Source organism: Nomia melanderi, unplaced genomic scaffold (genome assembly GCF_051020985.1).
Source record: "Nomia melanderi isolate GNS246 unplaced genomic scaffold, iyNomMela1 scaffold0085, whole genome shotgun sequence".
NCBI lineage: Eukaryota > Metazoa > Arthropoda > Insecta > Hymenoptera > Halictidae > Nomia > Nomia melanderi.
In genome coordinates this window covers 102,371-127,127 of record NW_027475200.1, presented here as the reverse complement: position 1 = coordinate 127,127, position 24,757 = coordinate 102,371, and the positions used below count along the sequence as shown (strand labels likewise).

At 43.1% G+C, this 24,757-nt stretch overlaps 1 long non-coding RNA gene across 1 annotated transcript; it reads left to right on the top strand.

The window, feature by feature from the left end:
• The first annotated feature begins 1,334 nt into the window (after positions 1–1,334).
• LOC143175442 (uncharacterized) lies at positions 1,335–12,640 on the top strand. Its single transcript, XR_013000222.1, has 3 exons — positions 1,335–1,920; positions 9,920–10,081; positions 12,546–12,640. It is a non-coding gene; the product is annotated as an uncharacterized LOC143175442 (long non-coding RNA).
• The last annotated feature ends 12,117 nt before the right edge of the window (positions 12,641–24,757 follow it).

The following is a 24,757-nucleotide window of genomic DNA, read 5'->3' as shown; positions in this document are numbered from 1 at the left end:
CATTTTATTCTTTCAAGGTGTAACGAATAGACGGTAACAAATGAATTACTATACAAAATGTTATTGTCAGTACTTTATCATGTGGTATGAGATATCTAATCATACGATCACTTGTATCTTTTTTTATATTCCATAGAAATTGTAAGACAATTTTAATTCATTAAAATAATAATAGTTTTCAAGCCCTTAATATTTTTTCTGAGTCTACTGAATAATTTAAAAATGTGTATTTTCTAAAAGTTTTTTAAATTATGTTCAATTCACAGTCAAAAGAGGTAAATCTATTATCAAAATAAACCTATTATTAAATTTAGATTGCAATTTATTTCTTGAGTTGTACCAGCCACTTTGAAGAAGTTTCTACTTATCCGTGTTTATCATAAACATGTTGTCCTTTTCTTATTGTAATATTCTAATGAATAAGAAATTAAAATAAGTACATTTATAATGTATCTTCTTTGGTATACGGAATAACTGCAACAAATTATATTTAATAGCAATAATTTATTTTGACATCCATATCATCTAAATAACATTATTACTGTTGTTACAGATAGATTCATACGAGTGAAATCTTAATAAATATAAATTACATTCTATGCATATAGTTTAAAGTAACTAAAGCATTAATTTAACAATTAGCATTTAATTTAACAATTATTTAATACACGAATTATAGTACAATTTATTTTAAAATAAGTATGCATTTATATTTTTTAAGAAAGTTTTTGTTAGATTTCAAAATATTTTTTATCTTTGAAAATACGCGCGTAAAAGCTGTGCAATAGTTTTGCCTTTCTATGTATCATCTATAGACTAAGGTTAGAGAGAAAGTAAGAACTCGTTTCGTTGTTGCCAGTCAATTTCAAAATATAATGTGCCATTAGAGTGACTGTCGTTAGTTTAATAAAATGTGATGGTGCTTACTCATTTACTTTTGTTATTGCTTTCATCAATGGTATCTTCGATGAAGGTACTGTGTAGCATTTCCATGAAATTGTGGAATGAACTATATAGGTGCAGTGCATATTATTTTTACCACGTGTTCTTCAGCAGTGAATTAAAACGTTTATATTTGATACATCAACTGTCACCTGCAAAGAATTGTGCAAATTGCTAGATTAATCTAGGAGTTATAGTGAAATAAGTGCAGAAGCGTGAACGCCACATATAGATCGTACGCATTGCGTGGTTTTTGTTAAATATCATTCGCGTTTCGTGTCCGAGCATGGAAATATCGTTGTCAGTGCTTCGTTTCAAGTGCTGTAACAGAGTGCTGACGGATTTTCGTGACAAAAATGTGGGATTATTGTTACTTTCGGTGAAAAAGACTCGAGGTGGGCGCGTGTGACGTCACGACGCGGGTCGTAACAGCTCAGTAGCAAGGAAGCGGCCATTGAGGAAGAACGTGCTCGTGTACGTCGCTCCGTGCTAACGTGACCTGAAGAAAAGCGGTAAAGGTCGCGAAATTAAATAATCTGCGTGTATAATCGCGTTACGGGAGTGCTCGCGAGTGTTGTGGTGCAAGAACAGAACAATTTACTGGATTAACCGAGGAGTGATAGTGAAATAAGTGCGGAAGCGTGAACGCCACGTGTAGATCGCGCGTGTCGTGTGGTTTTCGTTGAATATCATTCGCGTCTTGCGTCCGAGCACGGGAATATCGCTGTCAGTGCTTCGTTTCAAGTGCTGTAACAGAGTGCTGACGGATTTTCGTGACAAAAGTGCGGGATTGTAGTTATTTTCAATGAAGAAACTTCGAGATGCGAGGCGTGTGACGTCACAGCATAGAAGCTAGGACGCGGCCATCTTGGTTGGCGGCAACTCTCGGCGCCAGTTCACCGCGGCCATCTTTGCAGCGGGAAGTTTTGGCGCCAAGCCCGTGTCACGTAAAATATTCAAGACAAATATAAAAAAAAGGTATTTATTCCACAAGATTATAATGTAACAGAAAATTTTACATTCGTGATTTAATATTACTTGATGCGCAGTTCTCGCGCACGTTCCGAGGTAGAATTCAAGACTGGCGAGGCGCGGTTTCGGTTGGGCATGTATACTAATACATATCTTATCAGGGCGGATGTAGGTGTTTACTCATAGAACGATGATTCATCGACGATTCTTGGGAATTTAGGCTGTCACACTCTCCCGTTTGTAGATTGAACGTGGTCCTCCAAGTTTTGATTATTTTCTCTTGAGAATAGATTCGGGGAGTTTAACATGCCTTGGTTCGAACAATTGTTGTATTCCCAGTCGTGGAAATGAGTGTAACATTTCATTATTTCAAGGGAGATTTTATTATAAAGGTTTTCGACGTGTGGTGAGGTCGCCTTTTACACTGTGTATACGACCAAGATCTAATTTTGATGTTTACGGTTTGACGGTGCTGAATGAAGTCTACTCGCAGGGTCGATTTAGTCCTTTTTAAAAGAAAAAATAGGAGTAGTGGGGATGAGATAGGGCGAGGATGACTCGAGGATCAAGGTAGATGGATGAGTCAATAGGAGGTGACAGTTTTAGGCGGCTGAAGATAAGATAGAAACAGGAAAAATGGAAAATATTTAGGGAAAGGACAACTGTTGCGAGGATGACTGTCACAGAAGCGAACATGTTTGTATGACTATGTGTCACAGCAGGCTGGCATCCAATACGATATGGTTTCATTGGTATCGCTGGAAGTAGATGAATATTGTGGTAATTCTGCGTAGATGTTCATAGAGGTTGATGCCATTGGTTGCGGACTGGTTTCAATCTTGTTTTCTATAGTGTTGTTCTTAATTTTACAACAAAGTAAACGCACACATAGTTTTGAAGGTATTCAATTCTTTACACAATTTAATATTCCTAATTTATCTAATCCCCATATGGTTACTACCGCCAAAGATACATATCCTATAACTTGTAATATAGAAATAGACCAGTTCTTAATATTAGTTTATCTATGCGAGAAATTCAGAGAATTTGTTTTATCCTGTAACTGATCTAAAGTACTTTGGTATCCATTTATATCACTCATTACCTTTGATGTTCCTTCTAAAGTGTCTAATATTACTCCAAAATCAGAGGTATTTCAAACTGGAATTTCTTTTGTTTTGATTTCAAATGAAGCATTGTATCGTGTTTCTCCTATACGCATGTAATTGCTTGAATAGGTTGGGTTTGTCTACACATAGTGATACCTGCTTTCCTTTTACAGTGTTGTATCAAATATTCGTTGTCTACATTAATGTAATTTAATCCAGCAAGAAAGTAAACTTGGTGCTCGATCAAAGGAATCATGAATACGTTGTTCCTTTTGCTTGGGATTGGACATAAGCGGTCTACATCCCACTTCAAGTTTGGAATCAATGGAATAGAAATTTTGAAGAATAATTTGTTATGTACTGTGAACGCATTTAACTCTGCAATGTCTAAAACGAATTAGAAGTTTTCTCTCTTGGGGATAATTGCAGTATTCAAGATTTTGATTCAAGATTCAAGATTTCTTGTTCACTGATTTGAGGGTTAATAATTCCCTGCTTTGCTAAAGTGATTGTATTTAAGAGTTCGTCATAAGAAAAGTATAGATCGTATATAGCTGCTTCGGTTTTAATGAGATATTTTGTCAAAAATTGATCTAGTTTAGCTTTCTGCTCTATTGTCCGCAATTCTATGCTCATGTTATCTATTTGTTTTACGCTATTAGAATCCACAATTTTCCTAATGAGAGCTGTTTGATTGGAAATTATAAGCTTCATCTGATTTTCTTCATTGAATAATTTATCAATGTTCTTATTAATTAATGTTAAATCGTCATCATATAATGTACCGAACAATGATTTTGATATTGAACCTATTGCATTTAACAATCCTCTTCTAAGGCTGCTGTGTGTAATGATTTTTAACTGCAACGGTAAGTTCTCTAATTTCTTCATTTTGTTTTTGATTGCTTCTACTTCATCTGATAATGTACAAGATCCTTTGCAGTGTTCCTTCTATACTCCTACTAATTTGTCTGAATTCTCATGCTTAGTAAATATATCGTTTACATCTAACCCAAAACATTGTTATTACATAGATAGGCTTTCTCAATTTTCTCATGGAATATTCAGTTTGTTTGTAACGGTATCACCTCTAGTCCATACGAGACGTGCCAGGTGATGGCGAAAAAGCTGGTCGTCCTGGAAAATACAATTTTAACTTGTTTTCATGGATTTTCTTTATACTATTATCTATTAGAACTTCATAATAAGGAGTTTTAATTTTCTGAATAATGTATGGCCCTAACCATTCCGTACCCAATTTGTTACTTTTATGATCGTTATGTAAAAGCATACTGTCGCCCACTCTGAATATCGTTTGAGTTTTAATAATTTTTCTCTCTTGATCACGTTTGTACCTTTGTTTGCTTTTCTGTAATGTTTTCCTAGCATGTTGGAGTTCAGAATCCCATTCTCTTTTTCTAGCTTGTACTTTGTATACGTCCGTTGACTGTTAGCTGTTACGGAGGAAGCAAGATTGGCTTTCTGACTGAAAGTCAATTCGAATGGAGTGAAACCGGTGGCTTCATGTATAATTGTGCTATATGCTAAACAACAGAAATTCAATATTTCATCCCATTCTTCGTTCCTCTCTTTCTGAGATGTTCTCAGCATGTCTTTAGTGATTGCATAGGTTCTTTCTAACAAACCGTTGCTCTGTGGGTGGAAGCTAGTAGTTTTTATGTGTTTAATACTAAATGCTTTTTCATATTGTTGCATCAAATCACTAATAAAATTCTGTCTTTGGTCGGTTAAAACTTTCTTTGGAGCGGAAAAGATGTAAATATAGTTTATTTAGTAATGCGTTTCAAATTGATTCTGTTTGCTGAGTTTTCAAAGGGACTAGTATAAGGTATTTGGTTAATTCATCATGGATTGAAAGGATGTATTGGTTACCTCGTTTAGTCTTTGGAAGTGGCCCCAAAATGTCCATAGCAATTTTGTCATTAGGTTGTTCTGGGGTATCTGAGATTACTGGTTCTTCTTTGCTCCTGACTCTAGTTAATTTTTCTGTCTGACATGTATCGCATTCTTTAACCTTCTGTTCTACCTTCTCCATTAGTTTGGGAATCTTAAATTGCTCTTTAATCTTGTTATATGTTTTCTGAATACCTGGGTAAGCTGCTAAGTCGTGATTTTCTTCTAATACCCTATCTATTTCTTCGTTGGTTAATTCATAAATTGGTTCATCGGCAAAAGTTATTTCTCTAACTTGATCGTTGATGTAAGTTAGTATTCTTTTGAGCAAGAATTTCTCTGCTGCACAAAAGGAATTCGTTAAACCTATTTTATTATTTTCCTGCGTTAATTCTATAAGTTTAGCTAACCATTTATTTTCGTCATAAGGACCTAAAATTTCTGATGTTAATTGGACAAAAATTCTTATCGTTTGGTTTAATGCTTAGTACTTTATGTTTTTCTTTCCATTCTGCAAATTTAATTTCGTGACTAATCACTACTTTGTCTTTAAATTCTTCATTTTTAATTATCGCGTGAATCCTAGATAATGCATGAGCCGCGGTATTATCTTTTCCTTTGATATATTCTATTTTGTATTTGTATTCTTCTAACTTAGGTCTCCATCGCATCAACCGTGAAGATGCGTCTTTACAATTATGCAACCATTTTAAAGCTTGGTGGTCAGTACGAATAATAAACTTTCTACCCAATAAATATTGCCTAAGTCTCTTGATTGCCCATACTATAGCTAATAACTCTTTCTCTGTCGTGGAGTAATTTTTCTCTGGAGGATTGAGTGTTCTCAAGATATAACAGCAAGGATGTCTTTCTTGTGACAAGATAGCACCTAACAAGGAGTGTGCAAGGCCTTTGGGTCACTGATTTCGTTGAAACTTTGCATATTGGTAGATTTGGTTTTCCTGTTTATGAATATATACCATTATAAGGCCAGATACTCAATAGTTTTTTAGATATTCGTTATTAAATATTTATCACGTCAATAAGTAGAGTATTAATCAGACTAATCACCAAGTTGAATAATGGCGTGAGGGTAACGTTCTGGAATTGAACTCTGTAGACCAGGGTGTTCGGTTCCCTGTGGGAATGAAATATTTTTCGATTTTTTTCATTTAAATTAATTCAATTTTGTGCATAAAGAACTTTACACGGATATGAATGAATACTCACGACAACAATAGCATTTTATTAATTAATAATCTACTTCTGTATGATAAATTTCAAAACATTTTGGAATATGTAATGCCACAAGGCATTTTTTGCACTCCCAAGTAGTCTCGCTGCGTTTTTTATGTTTGGCACACACTTTACACCTTTTTTGGGGATTTTTTTTAGCTTCTGCGAGTGGAATATTCCTTGGAAAATGGCCCCAATGTTTTGATTGTAAACGCAGTGGTATGTCACCAGTAGACAATCTTTCACGTTTTGTGTATTCAGGCATACATAGACTTTCTAAAATTTGTTGCGCCACATCTAATCGATATTTGGAAAATGCGTATTTTTTACTTTTTGATACATTCAATTTCTTTGAAAATAAAACATAAGCATTGAAAAGTGCAATATCCATTAAGTAAAAAAATATTTTTTTATAACTTTTCACGTATTTTCTCATAAGTGAAAAAGAAGATAAGTAGCTATCTTGGAGATCTACCCCACCCATGCCATCATTATACTCCAAAACGATGATGGGCTTTGTAACGGTGTTATTAGTTTTCCATCTCTTCTTTTCCACTTCCATCATTTGAATTTTTTTATGTTTTGTGGACAAGAAATATATATCTTTTTTGTCCTTCCACTTTGCAGCTAAAATACACTTGCACGATCTTGATATAGCTTCTAATCGTTTCAGCTTTATTGTTGCGAGATCTTTCGGCAAATTTTTTTTGTTACATCTAACTGTTCCTATGGCATTAGTTTTTATGGATTGTAATTTTTGAAACAGATTTGGCGAAGAATACCAATTATCCAAAAACAAGGTGTGTCCGAAATTGGATATTGGTGTGCACATAAACATGGTAACATTTTCAGAATCACTGGTGATTGAATTTTTCACTGTATCTTGACCTGATTATATCTCGTAATTTGCACAAACGATCATCTTTATCCACAACTTCATTATTGGAAAAATGTAAAAAATGGGAGAGTTGCATAAATCTCCGTAATGGCATTGTTTTTCGAAAAATGGGAGTTTCAATAATACTTCCTCCTGACCAATAGGATTGGACATTCGACTTTTTCACTTATGCTATCAAGATGCATAACGCAAAATAAGCATGAATTTCATCAATATTCGTATCCCTCCAATTTTCCTCAGATTGTTTTATTTTTCGGGCTGTATTTCCTATTGTTTGACTCACGTAACGATTGCTTACTGTAACAATGATATTCCAAAAGTCTTTTGATAAAATTTGGTTTAGCATTTGCAAAGCTATGGTTCCTTCTGCCATTTCTATGTTCATTCCAGGAATCCGTGAGTACTACCAAATTTTGCTATTGTTTTCCTTGTTTTCCCATATCCATTCTTCAGATGTAAAATTAAGTTCACGATCTTCACTGCTACTTTCTTCTTCACTATCAGATACTATAATTCTACGCCGCTTCCCAACAGGACAAACAATTTCCTTGTAGTCGCTATCTGTATCAGTATCAGATGTAATAACTAATCGCTTTCTCTTTGCATTTGTCGAAACAATATCACTGAGTTTACTATTATTCTCCATTTTACAATATGGGTTGATACGATGAAAAAAATATAAATCTATTACTATGAGACGCCGTGCACTTTGGAGCTGTAGCTCGAGAAATAAACAATCTGGTTGTTATGCGACGCGTGGACCACGTTATTTTCATTTCTGCGATAAATGACTATCGACGTGGTGTACACATCGCTCGCGGTTTTAAAATAAAAGCATCTCGACGTGCGTGGCACGTCTTTTTAGTGCAAGTGGTTAAATCCAATAGTTCCCCTGGTTCTCTACACTTTGCCCGAATTTTACGCATTTTCTTGATAAAACCTTCTACTCCCCCATCATCACGTCCCTTTAGTATTGGTACAAACTGTATAGCGTACTTGGCTGAATGGCGTAGATTAGTATAGTCTTCTGGTCTTTGTAATTCTTCTTCCGAATCTTCACCTTCTGAGGTCTCTCGTTTTAATGGGCCTGGTTGTTTTTTCGGTTTAGGCGGTAGTGTCGTTCTAGTGGTCTGTGCCGTATGAACGCTGTCATCTTAGGTCATGAGAGCACTGAAATCTAAAGCGGATAGGCTCCCAGCTACGTGTAATTTTACTAGGCTCTTTCCTAGTATTTCGATCTCGTTTGCCCTTTTGTGGTTTCCCTCGTTAGCCATATGTGGCATGCGATGGATTTCTGTCATGCTGTTTTCGTGTCTCTCATTCTGCTTTTGCATAGCATTTAGAATAGCTTGCAGATTGTTGTCCATAGATGCTCCAATAGTATTTGCTGAATCGGTAATCTCTTTCTTACTATGTTGCACCATAGGTATCGATATAATAGAACCCTCGGTCGAACTTGAGTCTTGACTAGGGAAGCTTACTCTTTTCGTTCTATATGTTACGAAAGAATTCAGTATTTACCTTGTAAACTCTCCGTAGTAAACTTTTCCGTAGAATTGGCTCTGAGTTCCGGTAATCTCTAGGTTCATGATACTGTCCTTTGTCTTCAGGTGTAGCCGTAGCCCTGATTTTCCAATCTTCACACGTAGTAAGATAATTTTGGTCAGTTTTCCGAAGAGCGATCAACAGTATCCTGGCAGGATCGCCAAAAATGTCGCGTAAAATATTCAAGACAAATATAAAAAAAAATGACAGTCGTTGAACCGTAGTTTAAGCGACTGTTATTTATTCCACAAGATTATAATGTAACAGAAAATTTTATATTAGTGACTTAACACTGTTCCCACCGCGAGCAGTCAAATGACTGTTTTTAAAATTTCGATTAGAATTTCCTATAGACAACGTAATTGATTCGCCTTTATACTTCACGACTTTTCCTAAAATATATGTATAAATCATTTTTCAATATTCACATCTTTTTTTATTATTTATTTTCTGAGAAAAATTTGTAGTCTGTCTTACCTACCACGACCGGTCATTTGACTTTTTGTAATAGTATTCTCTCAAAGACTCAATTCCGATACTATAAAGTCGTTACAAACGAAAGGTAATGCAGTTGTGGCATGATTTTAGCCAAACAGTGCCTTTCAGGGACTGCTTTACGGTACTTCCAAGTGTTTACAGTTCTCGCTCGCCTATCGGCCTCGGTAAAATCGGTAAAATCTAAATGTCGGAGATATGGCCTTTACAGGTATTTTTCAATATCCTGGATTTAGCCGGGATAAATGCATGGATTTTATATGAAGAATCCACGGGAGAAGAAATTTCGAGGCAGGAATTTTTATTTCAACTTGCAGAAGAACTTGTCATTGAATATCAAAAAGAACTAGAGTTAGGCAAAGAAAATCAAGCAACACCCGTCACAAATACAAGTACAGGTTCACGCGAACGGAAACCATGTCAAATAAAATATTGCACAAACAATAAGTCTAATAAAATCTGTCTAAAATGTAAAAAGTACGTGTGTGGGAAATGTACAATCGGCAAACCTATTTGTAAAAAATGCGGTGAAAACGAATAAAATGTAAATTATACACTTCTAAATAGAAGAAACTATATTTGTATACTGTCAAATTGGCTATTATTGTCATTCTATATTAAAAAATATAAGTTTTGCTAAAGAGCAGTCATTTGACTGGTCGCGGTAGGAATAGGTATACGTGGAGTGTCGGTAGGAATAGTGTTAATATTACTTGATGCGTAGTTCTCGCGCACGGTCCGAGGTAGAATTTAAGACTGGCGAGGCGCGGTTTCGGTTGGACATATATACTAATACATATCTTATCAGGGCGGATGTAGGTGTTTACTTATAGATCGATGATTCGTCGACGATTTTTGGGAATTTAGGCTGTCACACCCGCGCAGCCATCTTGGACCGGACATACCGGTTGACGGGAAGGAGCGTCAGCCGGAGCCAGCGGCAGTGTCGTACGCGAAGAAGACAGCAAAGGTAAGTGGCAAACTTTTATAGGAATTTTTATTATTTACAGGGGACGCGATGCTACGCGTTTGCTTCCAGTTTGGGTTCGAACTCCGAGTACCTCAGCCTTTTTCTTTCTTGTATTTTACTTATTCATTTATTTATTAATTTATTAATTTATTGATTGATAGATTGATTAATTGATTATTTGGTTAGTTAATTTAATTTATTTATTGGCAATTTATTTATTTTTTCCTTTAATTATTAATTTATTTATTTTTAATGATTCAATTATTTTTCACACGTTTAATTTTTTTCGCATATTTTCATTTTTCACATATTTTCAGTTTTTAACATATGTTCATTTTTTCGCATATTTTCTTTTTTTCACATATTTTCATTTTTTTCGCATATTTCTATTTTTCACATATTTCCAGTTTTTTTAACCCTTTGCGGTCCGAAGTGCTCTTGGTTTCTCACTTTGAGGTTCACATCGACGTTAGTTCATTCAATTGCAGCTTAATATGACCCTCTATTTATTTATTCAAGAATATTTGGGAGTCACTGTAATGTTACCTTTAAATGGTACAATTGTGGTACTACAAATAAATATAGAAAAAATTGTTAAAACAGGTAGAGGTTGCAATAAAATAGAATGTCGAGTCTGACTCGACACAGGACTGCTAAGGGTTAAATATACTTTCATTTTTTCGCATATTTTCATTTTTTAACATCTGTCTGTGATGGAATGTCGGTCGGAACCGATAACCGGAAGCGTGCGAGGAGCACTTCCTTGCCCGACCCGGCAAGGAAGAAGTCACAGTGGCCGATACTCCCCCACCACCCGTGCCATCGTCACGTCCTAGCGAGAAAAGTTTCCCGGCCCCACCCACACCTTCTCTTTCAGCGACCGTGTACTTCCATTAGTCGGTGGACGACATACCCGGAAGTCTCACGACTGTCTTCGATAAACGCCCCTCGACTACCCTTAACCGATCCCTTCGCATCGTACAATCGAATCTCCGTGACTCTCGGATCGCTTCGATCGAAATGAGCCAAAGTATGCACTGCGAAGGAGCCGCACAACGTGAAGGGCAAATTTATCTGCCTCACGAAATTTACGGCGGTCACCGGAGCAAAGCTTGGTAACCGTGCCATTGCAGGAATCGCGATCCGCGACCCCAACCTCGCGACTCTTGAATTGTCGCATCTCAGCGAGGACCATTGTACGAGGGCCGCTCGGCGTGTTGTGACGTAGAAGCCTCACGCACGCCAGAAGTAATGGTGCTTGAAGCAGGTAAAGCGAGGGATCTAGCCCTCGTATCTAGGGATGTTGTTATTCCGAGAAGAGCCACGTTCTTCCAAGAGAAAGAACCTCTCACGTATGATGGTCTAGCCCCGTTGGACAACAGTCCAATATCATCCAGCCACGCTCTAAAGCGACAGGCATGCATAGGGATGAAAGGAAGCTCTGATAAAACCCGAGCCCGCATAGGCAGCGTGAGCCGGTGGAGGCTCTTCCAACGCGCGATAATGTTCCAGAGGCGAAGTGTACAAACTCCTCGCCTGTAGCTCCGACAAGATGTAATAATCTTACGAGCGTCTTCTCAACCTGATCGGCTGAGTACTGGAATCGCGTTTCTTCGGTTGAGGCTAAATCAAGTTTAGCTCTCAATACCATCCCAGGGTCTTCACTGAATAGCATCACGAGCATAGAGTCTAGAGTAGAAGGACCTTTGTAGCGAAGCGACTCAACAGGGTCTATGCCCCTATTGAGGTCAGAGGTTGTGGTGGCGGCAGTTGGATTCTCCACGCATAGTGTTAGCTCTGACTCCTTCAAATAGCGCAGCAGATACTCCCGCTGCAGAGTCAGCTCAACTATCGTCCTTTTCTCGGGTGATTTAAAGCGTTTAGACGCTTCAAGAATAGAAGAGTAGTGCAATTGCACGCCACTTCTCCAATCACGAAGACTCTTATTCAAGTGCGCACAGATATTCAGCGCACAACGCTCGAGATTGACGACCTCACGCGTCAACTTTTGGATCCGGGTGGGCCTGAGCCCAGGCAGCGGCATTTCGATATCAGACAAGGTCTCATAGTCTGAATCATCCGCGCCACCAGGTAATCCTCGCTGAAGAATTTTCCTCGCGATTAAGTTTCTGCAAGCGGTCGGCAAACTGTACCTCGTCAGCGTATATTTCAAATACTCTCATGATATCGAAAGATACCTTGAGAGAATAACCCAGATAAGCCGCTCCCTCCGCGGACGTAGAATCATTATCGCGGCCGACGACAAAGCGAAGTCTACCCTATGACATTGCGCCGCAGCTGGCCAGCGAGGCGAAAAATTGGAATGGGCAATTGCCCAGGAAGATCTAGTAGTCCTTAATGAATTCGGAAACCTCCCTGCTGTTAACAGCTCAAAGGCACGCTCTCCTGCGTGTAATCAAGGCCTACGGCACTGTTTCCTCTGAGGCACTTCTTATGCTTGCAGGCACTCTCCTCATTGACCTCTACGTCAGGCGCGCAACTCTGCTGTACATAACGCGGAAGGACCAGCTACCCACAACTTGTACCGGAGCGCAGCAGAATCTTGGAGGTGATTTTGTCGAGGAACAAATTTCCGTGCTCCTGCTGCGAGAGTGGCAGGAGCGGCGGAACAACTCCCCCTACGGGAGATATACTCGCCGCCTCCTGCCGGACGTTCAGAAACGGGTGAACAACATGGGATGGTACTCATTGAACTACTACATATCTTAGTTCATTACGGGACACGGTGACTTCGCGGACAAGCTTCATAGTGCGGGCTTGACTAATAGACCGGACTGCCGGTGCGGCAAGCAGGAGGGAGATACTCCGAGGCACACCTTCCAGTGTTCTGCCTCGAACAGAGCGCACTAAACTCCGGAAAGTATCCCCTAAACATGACGACCAACATTGGCCCCCAGTCCCAGGCACGATGATATGCAAGACCGCATTCCTGATCGTGGCTGAAGTAATCCGTGGGATCCTTCAGCTAAAAGAAGGGTCGGATCGGTCGGGGAAAAATTCGCCCCCCCCCCCCCCAGCCCCCGTGAACCCGGCGCTCGGCGTTATCACGGCCACTCGTACATTTCCCTTTTCCCCAAACGCTGCTAGGCGGCGTGAAAAAAAGTCCTGACAGCCCGCGTGGGCGGTGCTTCGGCACCGTGGCTGTAGGGCTCGACGGCGAAAGCACTTGCTGAAGCCAACCCGCTGGGGATCAAGCGTAAGCTGACGGCTCAACCTCCACGTGGTCCACGCTGGACAGCGCTGGACGTTGCTTGTAGGAATATCGGGTTCGACATGCCGCGCAAGAGATGGTGATCGGTGTTACTTTGACATTATCTGCCAAGACACCAAACTCTTGTGCGAAGCGTGCGCACGCTGACGACCTGGCTGTCGACGATATTGACAGCACTGTCGTTAAAGACCACCATATCTGGCTTTTGTAAGCTAGATTGCAGGATATAGTGTGGATTTTCCCTGACAACCCACCCACTTTGCTTTAACCCGGACACTGCTATCCGACATATGGCATCGGGTCGGAGTATTCGACCTCCGCGTGTCTGGTGACATTCCTGTATTACCTGCGCTGCTGTCTCGGTGGTGGAACAACCAGCAAGACACAACACAGGGGCCCCATTCCCACGAAGGCCTCTTGATGTTCTTATTCTGGTGGACTGGGCATTGATACGTACATGATGGTATTGTACGTAGTCTCTGCCAGGGATTCCAGCATAACTGGCGTCTACCCAAGAGCTGCTCGCTCTGACTTTGGCAGCCTCACGCAATTCACCTCCATTGTTGGACTGATGGTTGTGGGGATGTCCAGTATCTGTCGCGGTCCTCAGGTTGGAAGAGTGTCCTTCCTTGAGTGGTTAGAGCACCTTCCGCACGTCGAACCGCCGCTATAATTTTTTTTTTTTTGATTTGTTACACGGAGGAGGAATGCATTTACGCACTGACACCCTGGCAGCCTCTTAATTTTTGGTTACCGGCATAGTGTGGGGCTCACCAGGTGTGTTTGGTTCCACCTCCATCGCTGATGCGGGGGAGCAGGCTGAAACGTGCAAGACCGGTATTACTCACTAAACCACCTCCGCGTTTTCCCCTCTGGTCCTTGGTCCTTAGGGCAGACCCGTACTGCCCTCCAGTTTTACTTCTGGGCTGCTCTGTTGGTACCCTGTCCGCGGGAAGAACTTGAAAAAGAAAAAAACTCTGAAGAAGAAAGAGATATTATTAACAATACCCCCTCCTCCCACACGGCTTCTGTCACTACTGCTCGTGTTCCTTCTTTGTCTCCTGGTGTTCCAGTGTTCAAACACAACACCAAACCCCAACACACACACACACACACACACACACACACACACACACACACACACACACACACACACACACACACACACGCATACACAACTATTCACTGTTACACTTATTTAAGCAGTACAGTTCGGTCGCCCCTCGCCGAACGGATTACTCAGCCACTCGGGTCAGGAAGAGGGAAAGAGGCAAAGAGGCCGGTAGAACTGGCCTTAGGGTTGGCGAGGCTCCTGCTTACTTCCTTCCTTTGCCTCTCCGATCTCTTGGCATCCGACCCTGATGCATACAGGAGTTCTTCTTTTCCTGCCAGTGAAAAGCGTCAACCCAGTCTTCTCACTTGCCAGCTGCAGCCCAGCACCTGTCATCGAGTTCCTTATGCGTCCCACGGTGTTCTTGGTTATGGCGATGGCCTCTTGAACGTCCCTGGCAGTGATGACGACTATCAGATCATCGGCATACCCATCGAGCGTGATATCTCGGGGGATCGGCAGCCTTAGTATATCGTCGTACCAGATGATCCATAACAGGGGTCCGATGACCGACCCCTGTGAGACACCTGCATAAACGCCCAGACGCATCTGCCCTCGGTCTAAAGTGTTAATCAGGATCTCCCTATCTGTAAGGTAATTTCTGAGTAAACATCTCAGCCAGATAGGGAAACGTTTCCTGTCGATAATGTCGCAGATGTGCTTTCTTCTTATCGACTTGAAAGCATTTTTAATATAATTCTATACTTTCCGGTCTCATCACTGTCAGCGCGTCCTCTTCAAGTTTCAGTTCAGTGGTGCCTACCGTTGCCTCAGGATGTTCGTCATCTGGTGGAGTAATGCGGAAGAGCTTACTCATCTCGACCTCCGCTTCCTCTCAGGTGAGGTCTTTGGCTTGCATAGGTGACTTTATGCTTTTCATGACCGTCCTATGTGGTTTTCCCCATTTATCTTTCTCGACATCGTCACACATTGCCCTCCACCACCTCTCCTTGGCCCTAAGGATCACGATCATAACTTCTCTCCTACAGTCACTGTATAGCGGCCCGTCATAGTTCAGTTCTGTCCCTCTCTTTCTCGCGTTAGAGTACAGATTCCTCGCTCTCATAGTCTTTTTCCGGGCGTCTGCAATCTCTGTATTCCACCAAGGATCGCCCGCCTTATTACACAATCCTTTGAGGACAGGTATAAACGCCGCATCGAAACCCGAATGAAGATTTTCGATGCACTCATGTCACGTCCCACGTTGGTAGGAGGAGTCACCGTCCACTTGTCAAGTTCGTTTGCGATCTTGTCGGTATCGATCGTGTGGGCGACATATTTATGGTCTGATCTCGAGTAAGTCTCTAGGACTTGGCTAGATTTTCATTTGCGCAACAATGCAACAGTGGTGAAAGTGATATCGATTGTAGTGGAGCGCCCGTTTCGTGAGAAGGTGGGTCCACCCTTAGCAATCAGGAGAATCACACCGACTTGCTCCGCCCATTCCATCATTATCCTACTCCTGGGGTCTGTAAGCGAGGATCCCGAGGCGGTGGACTTTGTATTGAAGTCACTCATTATATGGCTCTCAGGACCGCACGTGGCGATGCACTCCAGCTTGCTCTCGTAAACCTCTAAGGACAAGCTAGGTCGCAGATAGCACGATACAGTAGTGTATGTTCCAGTCAACATAGCCACCGCCCCTTCAATGGCAAATTCCTTAAAGCATCTCTTTCTGAATTGCTCGTTTGGAGCCCGTATCGACTCGTGCTTGCCATTATCGTGCCACTAGGGTTTCCTGTTGAATAGGGGTTCGCTTATGGCCACCACGTCACTATCTATATCCACCATCGCTTGTTGCAACAGCTCATGTGCAACTCTACACTATTTAAGTTGATCTGGACTATCTTGAATTTTGTGCCCTTCTCATTTCTTCTTTATAGGCTGGACATCTTGGTCCACCCGCAAGGTGTACCAGCCTGTTTTCTCCAAGTCCAGCTTTCATACAAATGTAGCAACTCTACGTTGCACTATACTCATTGGCGTAGTGTTCGACCAGACCGCATCTCCGGCATAATCTTTCACCGTTCACTCCGACACATCTGTTCACTCTTGGTAAGTTCCTTGGTGTGGAAGAAGTCAATCCAAAAGCCAAGCGTTCTTTTTTCATTTACAGTCGTCGTAATCACCCTAATAACCTTGGTTCCTCTGGGTAGGTACCTAATCCTGATGTCTGTGCTCGAGTTGGGATCAATAACTCCATTGACGACATCTTTGACCTCCTCTAGAATCACCGTGGGGTCCACGTCTCGGTATTCCACGAGGGTCATGGGCTGCAGCCTCTTCGTATTTACCCCATCAACTTTCTCCTTAATCGTCTCAAGTACCTTTTCGGCATTGGTCTCTTTCTCTAGTTCCAGTAATGCAGAGTCGTTTCTGTTATTTCGGATCTTCTTGATCCCGTATAAGGGTGAAGAGGTCGTGTTACCCTCTCTTAATTCCCTAAGGATCTCAACGTAGCTTTTTTCATCACCTTTAGAAGGTATGACAATCGCTTCACACTTGTGTTTGATTCGCCTGTCGGTCTTTTTACCTACTCACATGGGCTTTTTTTCCACATTAATTATCTTCTTCATCCGATTTTCGGTGTTATTGTGTGTGCCCCTAGCCGCGTTTTTTGTAGGTAAGGGAGGGAATTCCGTCCCGTCCACCGCTGGTGCTGCCGCCGTGTCTTTCTTCTCTTGCTAGTCACCTTTGTTCACGTATCCTCTTCATCCATCGTTGCCTCAGTTCTTGCTCCCTTCTCTTCATTATTCACCGCGGACGGTGACAATTCAAACTTCCTCTTGTTTCTGGTGATTCCGGAAACAATTCCCTTAATGGTCTCAAAATGCCTCCCAATGGCTTCCTGCTCCTGCTTGTCCATTGGCCAGCAAGCGAATCGTTTTGTGCATCTCTTCCACCAGATGCGCGATGGTACCATTCACATTTTTGTCGGCCTCACCTGAAACCATCGGCTTCGGTGCACGCTTCACTCGACCGTCTGTACCACCACGTATATTGGGTGACTTTCTACGTATGCGCGTAAGCCCGTTGTCCCCTGGTTTGTCTTCGTTGTTAAACGTGAGATCTTCCGTACCCTTGAGAACTACAGTTGCTCTTACGGGTTTTCAGAATATCGCCTCCTGAAGCTGCGGGGTGATATAAGTGTCGCTTCCCCTATCTTCACCGTCCTCCTGACCAGCGGTAACTACATCGGTTTGCTTCCCGTCTATCAATGTATGGTCGAGCTCTAAGGTTAGCGTCGGGGCTTTCATCCTCTTCGCGTGTTCCGTCCTTTCTTGCTTTTCCCTCGCCATCTCCGGAGAACGGAGTTACTCCGTTCTCTCCTCTCTAGCACCTTTACGCATGACGGGTCTAACTCCGCGGGGTGGCGTCCTGTTGAGACGCGCGGAGTAAAAATCTCCACCCTTTCCTCTTTCTTGTCCGATCCAGTCGGAGCGTGAGCTTTGTTCCTGGTCTTCATACCAGAGCCTTCCACCATAGTAATGGTCACCTCCTTTATAGGCCGCCCTACACAGTCCGTCTTCTTGTCCTCTTCGTCTCCCATTTTCGTGTCCTTTTTCGTTGCCATGTTTCATTCCTTTTTTTCGGTATCCGTATTTTTCCTCGTTAAAGGTGCTTTATTCATTATTTCATATACGACCTCCATTCTCCGAAGGGTCCGGTGGCCTATCAATATTAGTGGGGGGAGAACAGGACCCTGCACTTTACCCCTCCTCAATGCGGACGGCTCCACATCAACCGGGGGCGCCACGCCCCGGAGGTTGGTCATTCATCACCGGCGCTCCCGCTGGCCACCCCCTGGCGAGTAGTGTAATATCTGGAACAGCTCCATCGCCACGAATCGGAACTTGAGGCAGAGATTTTTTATAGAGGTTGTCATTCTCACTGCCCAGCCGATTAAGGCAAGACCCCCGTTCCGGTAAAACATGACCACCGGTTTACGTTATACGCCCCCTCTTTCGAGGAAGTTGGTCGACCATCTCACCCCGTTCGCACTCTGTTTCAGATAGCCGAAGCCACCGGAACAGAGTCCCAGGGAGCCCCACGAGGAGGTGGAGTGAGTGGACCTTTTTCCGTCGATGAGGGTCCCGAACTTCTCCGAAGAAACTCGTTCCTCCAGGTAAGTACCCGAAGGTAAGTACCATAAGGTTCAGAGAATCATCAGATTCATCCGGGTTTTTGACCCCTCCGAGGAGACAATGTACCGGGCCGCGTCCCGGGGTGCGTCTCCGAAGAGAACACACACCGGTGGGCAAGCCTGGCCATCATCCCCAAGGAAAGGAAAACCCTCACCGACACGCCCCCCCGTACTGGTCTGCCTGTCGTGGAACTTATCCACTTCCCATTGGGACTCTTGCAAGCCCCGACTTGGGTGAAGCCAACTCGGATACGTGGAGTCGTTACTCCCCAAAGGCCTAAGGGTTACAGCCCGGCAGCCCTCCTGCGCCCTCGGCACATCATTCACACGTTTACTCTAACAAGCGCTCTTCTTCTTTCAAACATCATTTTCGCAAACATACTGAAATATTCATACGTTGCCTTACACGCTGACACTCCACTCACACTCACACTACCGTCAACATTTTACAATCACTCCACATTCACTCAGGTCTCTCATATCCTCATACACACTACATTCAGTCAACACATGCTTCCAATCCTCATACTCACAACCACACACACATCTTGCACTCTCGCTTAACCCTCTCCTATGCAGAAATCCATTCATGCCTCCATGTCCAGTCATCAAGAAACATACATACACACTCGGATCAAACCAGATACATTCACCAAATCTCACATCCTTAATAAACTCATAAAACACTCTGCCATTCACGCATTCATTCCATCTGGCTTGCCATCCAGCATATACTCTTTCATTCACGAGGTCCACTCTTTCATCCACGGTTTTCCCATTCAAATCTTCCATGCACACCAAGTCATTCTCACATACATCCCATCCATTTTTAATCATACATACCAGACCTTGTTTCATACACTCAAGGTCCCAAGGTAGGGCCCCTATGAGGACCTGCATACTTTCTGTCGCCACGGTACGACAGACATTCAAACAGGCATACATCATCATTCGCTGACATTTGTTCAACGTATCACGCGCATACGTAAATTTCATACATTCTCACCACACGCTCGATCCATACAATGCACACGCGACAAACATTCCTTTGTAAACCATTCTCACCGCTCGCTTTTTCATTCCCCATTCACACTTTAGCACACGTCTCATTTGCCCAACTACATTCATCACTTTCATCCTAAGGTGCTCCAGGTGAGGGTTAAAACTCATTCTCTCTCCCATCCACACACCCAAATACTTTATACGTTCTGCATACTTTATCATCCTTCCAATTCATCTTCACACTCGGACACCTCGTCAAACTCACGCGGCCTTTTAAGAGAGTGACTGAGGTTTTACCCTCAGACACCCTCACGCCTACATTCATACCCCACTCACATACAATATTCATACATTCACACCCCTTTCGCTCAATGTCCACCCGGCTTTGCCCCTCCACAATCAACAGTAAATCATCAGCGTACGCCACATACTTACAATTACATTCGCTCAGCTTCCACAGGAGTCCATCTATCATTATGTTCCAGATGAACGGACCACAGATGGACCCGTGTGGACAGCCCCTTTCAACATTCTTCCATACTATATCATTCTCACTTATCATACATACTTTGCGGTCTCGGAAGTAGCTCTTCCATAAAGCTACTTCCTCGCACCCAAGTTCATTCAATCTATCAAGCACACACATCCATTCCAAACAGTCAAAAGCGCTCTTAAAATCGACAAACACACCAAGTATATACTTACTATCACTCTCTCTCACATACCTCTTCACATTCATCCACGCACTTTCCGTCAATCGGCCCCCGCGAAATCCGCGCTGGGCTTCATTCATTCTTGCATTCACTCTTCCTCCCACACGTGCTATCATCATTCTCTCTAAAGTTTTCCCCAACACGGACAGCAAGTTAATCGGCCTATATGACGCGGGGTCCGATCGCGGTTTTTCAGGAGATTTCGGAATAACAACCACTCGCGCTTCCTTACATACCTTCGGAAAACATCCACTCTTCACGCATTCATTATACACATGCACCATTCATCCAGGAATCGCTCTCCATATCGCTCTCAGCATTTCTCCGTTTATTCCATCCTGACCGAGTGCTTTACGCAATCTCGCTTTCCTAACAGCCTCATTCACTTCGTCCTATTCAAAACACCTCGCTGACTCGTTCAGTCTCTCTTCTTGTACATTCGTTCTATTATCAGGTATACTCGTCGCTGGGAAGAACCATTCCATCTCGCATATTCATTCCACGTAGAGTACGTCACATCGTTCACTCTCAGCGCACTCATACCTTGCCTCACATACTTCCCACGGCACACTTTATATATTGGGCCCCATGGATCCAGATTAGACGACACACTGGAAAACTGTCGCCAGTTTTCCTCTTTCACTCTTCTCATTCGGAATTTATATTCACTCAGCATTCTTTTATACTCTCTTTTTCTCATCTCCACATTCTCTCCTTCTCTCTTTCTCTCTCCTTCCCAAGCACGTTTACTCTTTCGCACTTTACCCTTGAGGGCACTCAATTCGTTCGTCCACCACACAGTCCTTCTATCGCTCTTACGTACACTCTCTCTCATGTATTTCTCATTCACTCCTTGGATCCAGCCCATCAGTATATCATCCATTCTCTCAACATTCGTCTCATTCATCAATTGCATTCCATTCTGTTCTGCCACACATGCCAATTCATCTATATAATCTTCCCAGCAGACATCCTTGCATACCCACTTCCTATATACATTGACATTTTCTCTCTCATTCGCGCCATACAATATCCGTATAAGGACCACATTGTGGTCACTTCTACCCCAGTCATACTTCACTTCCCATTCAAATCGGCACCTGGCCAGCATTCCATTTATCAATGTCAGATCAATGTCGCTCACACCATTCACGCTCGAGAAAGTATAATACTCACTCGGCTCATTCAGAACAATCATCCTATTCACTAAAATCCACTCTTCCAAAATTCTTCCACGCATTTCATTTTCTCTGCTGCGACCCCCTCCCTTGCTGTACCACAAGGGGGAGGTCGCATTCGCATCCATACCGAACAAAATATGCTTACCACGCACATATGTACGCCAGGTACGGTTCGATATCTCGTCCGTACCGGCAGTACATGGATACCACAACCATCTCTCCGAAATCTCCCTTTAACCACACACACACTCCAAATTCATTTGTACATTCATTCACACACACACAGCATCTATACATTCATACCTTACGACCACCGCAGCCCTCCGGGTTCCTCCGAACTGGAGAACATCCGCCAGGCCGACGGCAGTCCTCTCACGCATCCCTCATTCACATACAACTCTTGCAACAATGCCAAACTCACGCCCCTTTCACACATGACATTTCCTAAATCACACAGAACCACATACGCATGCTGCCAATTTAACTACAATACATTCACATAACACTCAGTCATCGCATACACGCATCCTCTCTCTCTCCACTATCCTCACATATTCGGGGCACTCCGTGGACATAACCGGGTGGTCACCCTTTCTCCCCTTCAGCTTGCAATTCCTGCAAACACTGTCACTCCAGCACTTATCCCTTAAGTGCCCACTCTCTCCGTATTTCTCACACAAACGCTCTTTTACACTGCACGCTCTCATCATGTGCCGGAATGCAAAACACCTGAAGCACCTCATTACACTCACGAAATCTTTAACTTTACATGCACGCCAGTTGATGTACACGCGTTCTTCATTCATCAATACATCCCTCATCCTTTTACTTATTTCCACAATCACATTCCCTACATTCATTCCATTCGTACTCGTTCGATTCACCACTCGCACTCTCTCACTGAATTCTTTCTCATTTACCCCCTCATTCTTAAAATTCTTCACATACAATTCGTTCAGCAGGCCCTCATTAGTCATATCATTCTCTACGTCAAAGATGATGACTTTCGGTCCCATCTTTCTTGGGGCCTCTACCTTGAATCCCAAGTTAGCAAACTTTTTACACTCAATCAACATGTTCACTTCATTCTCACTGGCCCCCTCAATGGCAAGCCCTCCACTTCTCGTTTTCCGCACAGCACGCACACGTATATTTAACTCACCACTCACATTTTCAACACTTTCTGCTTTACTTCCTCATTCGTCAATTTCACACTTTCGTCCTTCGCTTTCACAACGATCGCGTACGATTTAGCACGCGGCCTTACACTCATACCCTGGCTTGATCCACTTGTCATCGCACTCACACTACTAGTTACTCTCTCTGCCACTCCTGCATAGGAGACCGGTCGCGCCTCACTCACACGCTGCACACACACTCACTCACTCTCTGATCCAAATACTTCTCGCATTCACTCAGTCTACCACTCAGTCTCTCATTCTTTCTTATCATGCTTACCATTGCTTTTTCGTACTCAGCAGCGCATCCCAAGAAGAACTCGATACACTGCTTTGTGACTCGGTTGCTCTCCGCAAACGAAAACTTTCTCATTTTACTCGTTGTCTCACGCATTCTCTCTAGTTCACTCACACACTCCTTAGCATACGCACTCGCACTCACACTCACACCACCACTCGTGCCAGGAACAACCCCAACCTCTCCCAAGCCGGAAGCCGTCCTTTTTACCCGTTTGACCGGGCTTGCACTCCTGGGCACTAATGTCCTTCCCTTTGCGGAAGGTGGACGCATCATCACCACCTCCTGCACCTCCCCCTCCTTCTGCTACCACCCCAAAATATCGCCAAGTTTTATTTTCGATTTATCCATATAAATCCCACGAGATGGGTCAATAATATGTCCCTCCGTGGGGTGACGCCCATTCCCACGGAGAAGGCTTCTACGTTCGGGAGGAGCCAGGTGTCGCGAGGGTGACTGCTAAATACCGGTGCTCCCACCAGCCACGTATCCACAGTGTTAGTGCAAGGCGGATACGTGCCCTTCGCCGCGCGCCATACCTTCAGCAAGGGATTTATTATAGAGGTTTATCTCCTCGCGGCCCAGCCGGTTAAGGTAAGACCCCCGGCTGGTCTGTCGCGCGTACCACCGGGACAGAGGGTTATTAGGCCCCCTGGCCCGGTGGGTCGTTGCTAACGACAGACGGTTACGGTATTCTAGTGCTCGGGAACCCCGGGAGCGCAAAGTCCCGAACCGCCATCTACCGGCGGCCCCTGGGGGGAGTAGATAGGGACAGAAGGAATCTCGTTAATCCATTCATGCGCGTCACTAATTAGATGACGAGGCATTTGGCTAAACTCTGCGCCTTCTTGTAAATTACAAGAAGGCGGATTTCCGGGGTATTGCCCCCCCCCCCCTGTTGGGTTTCAAACTTAACAACTTTAGAATAAATAACAACTATAACAATATTATATCAAAAAGGAAAAAAAATTTTGAGGGTAGTGTGGGGTATCTATGTCCTTCTAGCGAAACCACCTAGAAACGGATTCGGAATAATTAGTCTTAACAGAGTCCTCTCTAAAGGAAGGCGAAATTTTGCCATGCTTCCGGAAGCGTGTTACCGGGGAAAGCCACGTGGAGGCATCTGCCCCGAGCGGGAGAAGACGCCAAATATTTGGCGTCTTCTCCCGCTCTGCTCTGCCGCCGTGATAGTTTTCCTGCTCGGAAAACGTCATACGACTCGCACCGTGTTTACACATGGGCTTACTAAGCAGTGCCTTCATTGGGTTTAATTTTATTTCTTTGGATCTACTTTGTTCTAGTATATTACCTTCTCGGTATTTTGCGGTTATAGCGTATTATCTACGCTTCTTTGCTATCTTCTAATGTAAATTTAGATGATATTGTCGTAGTCAATGAAGGCATTTGCTATCTCGATTGACGACCTCAATGCTATCATTGAGACCGTCATTAAGTCTTTTTCCTGAAATTTTAATATTTTTAGATTCTTCACCGTTTTAGTCGGCATGGCTCCTCTTGCCCCTACTACAATCGGTAGGACTTCCGCAGTGTTGCATCCCAGTCTTTCCTTTATGCTTTGTGCTGCTTCTTTGTATTTTTCCACTTTTTCCGTATATGCTCGTCTTAAGCTTCCTCCCACCTCGTAGCGAACCGTAACGTCGACTACGATTAGCTTTTCCTGGTCTTTGATTATCAGGTCCGGCTTTAGGAGGTTGCCGCCGACTCGCACTGTCGGTTCTGGGAATACTGCACATGATCGCCCTGCTATTTTCGTGATTAAGTCCTTTATTTCATCATGTCTTCTAATCCTCATCGGT